Source organism: Delphinus delphis, chromosome 14 (genome assembly GCF_949987515.2).
Source record: "Delphinus delphis chromosome 14, mDelDel1.2, whole genome shotgun sequence".
Classification (NCBI taxonomy): domain Eukaryota; kingdom Metazoa; phylum Chordata; class Mammalia; order Artiodactyla; family Delphinidae; genus Delphinus; species Delphinus delphis.
The window spans coordinates 68714569-68722623 of record NC_082696.1 but is presented as its reverse complement, the minus strand read 5'-3'; the positions used below and the strand labels follow the sequence as shown (position 1 = coordinate 68722623).

General features: G+C 37.7%; 1 long non-coding RNA gene across 1 annotated transcript in view; it reads right to left on the bottom strand.

Annotated features, from left to right (window-relative positions):
* Positions 1-200: 200 nt before the first annotated feature.
* The window catches only part of LOC132437362 (uncharacterized), a 29893-nt gene continuing 22038 nt past the window's right edge, over positions 201-8055 (bottom strand). The window contains exon 3 of the long non-coding RNA XR_009522009.1: positions 201-362. This is a non-coding gene — a long non-coding RNA (uncharacterized lncRNA). The remainder of the gene's footprint in view (positions 363-8055) is intronic.

The following is an 8055-nucleotide window of genomic DNA, read 5'->3' as shown; positions in this document are numbered from 1 at the left end:
TTAACTTAATGAACCATGTGTGAAACATCTATCATTAAAATAACAATGAAGAAATTAAGGAAGACCTAAATGGAGATGTATAAATGGAGAGATACTATGTATTAATGTATTGGAAGATTCAATATGGCTGTTGATTCTTCTCAGATTCATCTGTGGACTCAATGTAGCCTCAGTCAAAATCAGAGTAGCTTCCTCGGGGGTGAAAATTGGCAGACATGGTTCCAAACTGTATGTGATGATGCAAAAGCCACAGGTAGCCAAGACAGTCTTGAATAAATCTGGAGGTCTTCTTCCACCAGATCTTGACTTACAGTATAGTTGTAATACCGTAGAAGTTAAGCCATCTTGGCATTGGTGCAAAGCTAGACAAATAGAACAATAAAGCAGAGATGCTAGAAATAGAAACATACATATATGACCATTTGGTTTACCAAATGGTATCACTTCTATTAAGTGAGGAGAAAAGATGATCTTTTCAATGAATAGTGCTGGAGCAATTAGAAACATGGGAAAAAAACAGAACCTTTGACTCCTATATCAAACCATACATAAAAATTAATTTGAAGTGGATCATAGAACTTTAAGCATCTTATTGGAAGATAGAAATAAATTAAGCTCTAGTATAAGAAACTATTTTCACGACTTTCTGGTCAGCCATGATTCTTCCAGAAGACCCAAGAGGTAGTCATCACAAAAGTGACAAAGCAAAGTAGCAACTATTGGACTTTATTAAAATTAAGAACTTCTTTAACAGAAGACTACCTGTGTGACCTCAGATAAATTACTGAATATGTGAACAGGAAATCCATAGACAGAAGTTATTTACAATACAAAGGTCTTATATACAGAATATGTGAAGTTCTAAAACTAATAAGAAAAAGACAAAGTACCAATAAAAAAATAGGCAAAAGATGTGAACAGGCACTTCACAAAAGATACAGCCAATAAGCACATGAAACAGCTCAAAATGATTCGTTATCAGACAAATGCAAGTTAAAACCACAATGAGATATCATCTTATACCCACTGAGAGAGCTACAGTTTTTATTTTGTTTTTTGTTTTGTTTTGTTTTGTAGGTTATAGCTATATATTTTAGTTATTTTTTTAACATCTTTATTGGGGTATAATTGCTTTACAATGGTGTGTTAGTTTCTGCTTTATAACAAAGTGAATCAGTTATACATATACATATGTTCCCATATCTCTTCCCTCTTGCGTCTCCCTCCCTCCCACCCTCCCTATCCCACCCCCCCAGGCGGTCACAAAGCACCGAGCTGATCTCCCTGTGCTATGCGGCTGCTTCCCACTAGCTATCTACCTTACGTTTGGTGGTGTATATATGTCCATGCCTCTCTCTCGCTTTGTCACAGCTCACCCTTCCCCCTCCCCATATCCTCAAGTCCGTTCTCTAGTAGGTCTGTCTTTATTCCTGTCTTACCCCTAGGTTCTTCATGACATATTTTTTTCTTAAATTCCATATATATGTGTTAGCATACGGTATTTGTCTTTCTCTTTCTGACTTACTTCACTCTGTATGACAGACTCTAGGTCTATCCACCTCATTACAAATAGCTCAATTTCGTTTCTTTTTATGGCTGAGTAATATTCCATTGTATATATGTGCCACATCTTCTTTATCCATTCAACCGATGATGGGCACTTAGGTTGTTTCCATCTCCAGGCTATTATAAATAGAGTTGCAATGAACATTTTGGTACATGACTCTTTTTGAATTATGGTTTTCTCAGGGTATATGCCCAGTAGTGGGATTGCTGGGTCATATGGTAGTTCTATGTGTAGTTTTTTAAGGAACCTCCATACTGTTCTCCATAGTGGCTGTACCAATTCACATTCCCACCAGCAGTGCAATAGTGTTCCCTTTTCTCCACACCCTCTCCAGCATTTATTGTTTCTAGATTTTTTTGATGATGGCCATTCTGACTGGTGTGAGATGATATCTCATTGTAGTTTTGATTTGCATTTCTCTAATGATTAATGATGTTGAGCATTCTTTCATGTATTTGTTGGCAGTCAGTATATCTTCTTTTGAGAAATGTCTATTTAGGTCTTCTGCCCATGTTTGGATTGGGTTGTTTGTTTTCTTGTTATTGAATTGCATGAGCTGCTTGTAAATTTTGGAGATTAATCCTTTGTCGGTTGCTTCATTTGCAAATATTTTCTTGCATTCTGAGGGTTGTCTTTTGGTCTTGTTTATGGTTTCCTTTGCTGTGCAAAAGCTTTGAAGTTTCATTAGGTCCCATTTGTTTATTTTTGTTTTTATTTCCATTACTCTAGGAGGTGGGTCAAAAAGGATCTTGCTGTGATTTATATCATAGAGGGTTCTGCCTATGTTTTCCTCTAAGAGTTTGATAGTGTCTGGCCTTACATTTAGGTCTTTAATCCATTTTGAGCTTATTTTTGTGTATGGTGTTAGGGAGTGATCTAATCTCATACTTTTATATGTACCTGTCCAGTTTTCCCAGCACCACTTATTGAAGAGGCTGCCCTTTCTCCACTGTACATTTCTGCCTGCTTTATCAAAGATAAGGTGACCATATGTGCGTGAGTTTATCTCTGGGCTTTCTGTCTTTTCCATTGATCTGTTTTTGTGCCAGTAGCATACTGTCTTGATTACTGTAGCTTTGTAGTATAGTCTGAAGTCAGGGAGCCTGATTCCTCCAGCTCCGTTTTTCGTTCTCAAGATTGCTTTGGCTATTCGGGGTCTTTTGTGTTTCCATACAAATTGTGAAAGTTTTTGTTCTAGTTCTGTGAAAAATGCCAGTGGTAGTTTGATAGGGATTGCATTGAATCTGTAGATTGCTTTGGGTAGTAGAGTCATTTTCACAATGTTGATTCTTCCAATCCAAGAACATGGTATATCTCTCCATCTATTTGTATCATCTTTAATTTCTTTGACAATGTCTAGTGCTGCTGAGGATGTGGAATAACTGGAACTCTCATAATGCTGGTAAACTGGTAAACTGGTTCAGTCACTTTGGAAAACAATTTGGCAGCATCTATTAAAGTTAAATGTATAGTTACCTTATGACCCAATAAGTTCACTTTTAGGTACCAACCAGCTGTGTGGCTTTAGACACCTCTCTTTTCCTCTTAAGGTCTCAATTCCTTCTGTAAGTTAATTTTTTTGGACCAGAAGATTTTTGAAATCTCTTCTATTTCTATAATTTTCCCTTAGTTTATATTATTCATTGCATTGTTATATATTACACATATATTTATATTATATATTACATTATATTATTTGATATTATACATGTAAGTTTCCATTTGATTTCTGTTGGAATAATAAGAGTACCATAGACCAAAATTAGACATGAACTTTAGGGTTTCTTAAGTGTTTTGCCTTGCCCTTGCTCTTATTATGTATATAGAAATGGGTGAGAGAGGAAAACATAGAAGAGCTCAAAATAACCTGGACTCGAAAAACAATTACTATAGGGAAATTATTAAGACAACATTAAGAAGTATTACTTCTTTTTCTGTAACCAAACAAAATTTAAGTTACAGTCATATGTAGCAGGATGTAGATGCTTTCTCGCTTCATAAATTTAATGAAAATTATACCTGATATTTACATCCTGTTTCTAGAGAATTAAAATTACACTATATATATATATATATATATATATTTTTTTTTTTTTTTTTTTTGTGGTACGTGGGCCTCTCACCGCTGTGGCCTCTCCCATTGTGGAGCACAGTCTCCGGACACGCAGGCCCAGTGGCCATGGCTCACAGGCCCAGCCGCTCCGCGGCACGTGGGATCCTCCCGGACCGGGGCACAAACCCGCGTCCCCTGCATCGGCAAGTGGACCCCCAACCACTGCGCCACCAGGGAAGCCCCTACACTATATTTTAATGAATATTTTCATCTTTTCAATTAGAAATAAAATTTAATGAATATATTACTATTTCATTTGTCAGTTAATTAGAACTTTTCAGAGCATATGCAACAGTTGAGAGCTTAAATGCTGTTGATTCTCATCTTTGCTTTTCCAAGCACCTAAAAAGTTTTGGTGTTTGATTTTTCTCATCTAAAAGTATTTATAGGGAAAGAATAACATTTGCTTGGCATATTTATAGGTTTTATTTGTCCCTGTATCTATTACAGACCTTCTGTTTCTAGTTAGAAAGTCACTGGTGATGGGAACTCCCACCTTCACAATGAGAAGCAATATTAACTATATAATCATAGTTAAAAAAGAAAACCTCAGTGATCTAAGGACTCAAAGAAACCCAAATGAACTAAATCCTAATAAGTGATGAGCCCTTCCTGGGGGAGAAGAGACCTTCTCTAGCACAACAGCAGTAGGAGGTGAAGGAGACACTAGCCAAATTTTTAACAAACTTCATGTCTGCGTGTGGGCTGGAGTGAAGGATTAGAAGCTGTAGCCACAGAGCAGCCTTCATCAGCCCATCACAGACCTTCACCAAGTATGCCAAGTAACCAAGGTTGGAGTCATGATGGGAGAGATGAGAGCCAGCTACATGAGGCCTTCCCCTCCTGCAAGGCAGCAGCTGCTGAAGGCTGGGGCAGGGCAGCGGTATGGAGAGGAATTCCTCAGAGTCTCTCAGGTGCCTTGTTAGTCTGAATCACATCGTAGACCCCAGTGGTTATTCAAAGGATGAGAAGAGCCCTCTCTCCCTGACATTAGGAATGATAAAGGTAGTAACTTTATCATTGGATCATGTTTGATCCCTCAAGGCTGTGGCTCTTTGTTTTACAGCCACATGCAGAGCCCCAGCTACCCGAATGTGTGCTCTGTGCCAGAAAGGCTGTGCTCAGAGGCTGTAACAGGGGTCTCAACAAATGTCCTGGGCACTCTAGATTTAAAACTGTGTAATGTTTAACCTAACTCCTTTAGGAGAACTTCATCAAATGCGGGCTATTATTATGGCAGCTGAGTGAGCAGGACAGAGTCTGAAGAGAAACCAGCCATTCATAGGCTTAATTATTGATCTCTGGGTAAGGAAGTAGCTAAAGAAAAGAAAAACTTCTGTAAACTTGCCTGTCATGAAGATAGTTTGCTAAAAAAAAACCATAAGAGGTGATTTTGTGTTCATTTTATTCTTTAACAGGAAAAATCTAGAGTGTGGTTTTATATGAAAATTCTCTGTGTGAACTTGTTAAGAATTAGATCCAAGTGTATAGTCTGTTTCCTGAATGGCTTTGGTAACATATAACTGCATAGATGGACTTCCTGTGTGTGATGCTAGTGAGGCTCTTGGGCCATAGTAGAGACTGAATGGTTGACCATGGGCCACCATCTGCCAGGTGAAGAACCACAACTAGCTGAAGTGCTTGCTGAAGGCAAAGGAAATACAGAATGTGTAGCAGCAGAAGGTAGTTGAAAATACCAGCTATGACCACATGACCAGTTATAGAAACAAGGACTGTAATTGTCATATGAATTTCTTCCTTATTTTGTTATGCATATATTTGTGGGCATATATACATATATCAAGCAAATATCTTTGTTTTCTTCCCTCTCTTATTTCCTTCTTATGTAACATAAAATGTATTGACTTTATATCATTATTTAAATATTGTTAATTTTACATCATAGTATTTAAGTTATAGGGTATCAGGAGAAGAGTAAATATCACTCGAGGATTTTATCTTCTTTTCTTGGGAAGGGATAATGCACTTTTGGTGTTACACAGGATAGCTGTTTCATGTTAGGTGGAATTATGATTTTATTATTGTCTTTATTTGGAGATTAAGAAATTGTGTACGGGTGCCAAGTTGACAAGGGGTAGACTTGTGATGATTCATTTTATGTGACTTGACTGGTATACAGGATGCTCAGATAGCTCGTAAAATCATTTCTGGGTTTGTGAAGGCATCTCCAGAAGAAGTTAGGATTTGAATCAGTAGACTGAGTGAAGAAGATTGCCTTTATTAATGTAGGTGGGCATCAAACAAATCCATTGAGGTCCTGAATAGAACAAAAATGTGGAGGAAGGGCGAATTTGCTCTCTCTGCTTGAGATGAGACATCTATCTTCTCCTGCCCTTAGACATCAGTGTTTCTGTTTCTCAAATTTTTGGATTCAGACTTGGACTTAAAATCCAGTCCCCATCGGACGAGAAATCCATCAAGCTCAAGGGTCTACAGGTATCAGGCAAAAACCTGCCTACATGGGGAAACTGGCCGTGTTCAGATACTCAGTGTTCAGATACTCAATGTTTAGGTACTGTTGCCAACTCATGTGACTGTTTTTTCATTTATTCAAGTATTTACCTCATGCCCTCTATGTACTGGACACTTCTCTAGGAACTAGGAATTCTTCAGTGAAAAAGGTCCAGGGGGTCCTTGACCTCATGGAGCCTGCATCCTAGCTTGAGAGAGAAAGACAACAAACAAATCAACAAGTAAATAATATATAAGATGGTGATAAATGCTATGGAGAAAAATAAGACAGGAAGAAGGGTTAGAGAGGCACAGAGGGAAGATTTAAGGAACTTAAATGAATCAATAAGGAAAAGACTAACACTACACAAATACAGAAAATAAGTCAATGGAAATATAGGTGTAAGTTATAAACAAGCATTTCACAGAAGAGGAGAGCTGAGTGCCTAATAAACATACAAAAATGTATCACTAGTCATCAGGAAAAGAAAAATTAAAATAATGACACCATCTCCTAAAGTTCCATCAGCTCAAATTATAGTTGGAAAATACCAATTTTTGTCAAGGCTGTGCAATAACAGACACTCTCATCAACTTTAGGTAAGTAGTATAAAAATTGGCTCAGTCTTCTTGGAAAGCAGCTGGCATATTTTACTGAAGTTGAATAGATGCATACTAAACAAGTCCACTCCTAGTACCAATTTCTGTATCAGTCGGAAAGCTAGAAAATGCTTTGGGTAACAGACCCAATACATGGCCCATGATACATGGTCATTATGGGTTGGCTGGAGATCAGACTCTATGTCATTGTCACCCCTTCTCAGGGATTCGTGCTGATGGAGCAGCTACTATGTGGAACCCTTCCAGCACTATAGAAGAGAGAAAAGAACATTGCCTGTATTGCTTCTCAAACCTGCCGCCCCAAAATGTCACATATCACTTTAGCTCACACTTCATTAGCCCAACATGGCCATACCTAAACTACGTGGGCAGTGAAGTGTAATCCTGACATGAGCCTTGATGGGAAACAGCAGCAGAATATATGTGATCAGCCTTAATGATGTTTACAGCACATGCCCTAGAGAAACTCTTGCAGACACATACTGGGAGCCACATACAGAAATCCCATGCAGCACTGTTGATAAAAGCACAGAATGTCCATCAACAGTAAAATGGATAAACAAACTGTGTTATATTCACAAATGAAATACTAAACAGCAATGAACAAAATGAACTACTGCTACACTATTGTGGTTAAATCTCAAAATGTTGAGTGTAAGAGAAAGGCATAGAAGCATACTGTGTGATTCATTTATACAAAGTGCGAAATCAGAAAATATAAACAACATATTGTGTTGGGATATGTACATATGTGGTAAAACTATTCGAAAAGCAAGCAAATGAGTAATTAGAAATACAGGGTTTTGTTTACTTCTGGGCAAGCAAGGGTTGGAGGAGGAAGGGGGATCTCAGAGGGGAGCACACACATATGGATTCAAAGATACTGGTTATATTCTATTTTTTTTAAGTTGGCTGGTGGTAGATGAATTTTATTTTATTTTTATTCTTAAAATAGATATATATCTTAGTCTGCTTGGGCTGCTATAACAAAAATGGGTGGATTAAACAATAGAAATTTATTTCTCACAGTTGTGGGGCTGGAGACTGAGAGGAGGACGCTGGAAAATTTGGTTCCTGATGAGAACCTTCTTCTTGGTTTGAATGTAGTTATTTATTGCCATATGGCAGAGAGAAAGATCATCTCTTTCATGTCTCTTCTTTTAAGGGCACTAATCCCATTCATGAGGGCTACACCCTCATGATCTAATTACATCCTAGAGGCCCCACCTCCAAATCAGCTATACATATCTTGCATGTATGATATTTCACAATAAAAATAGAG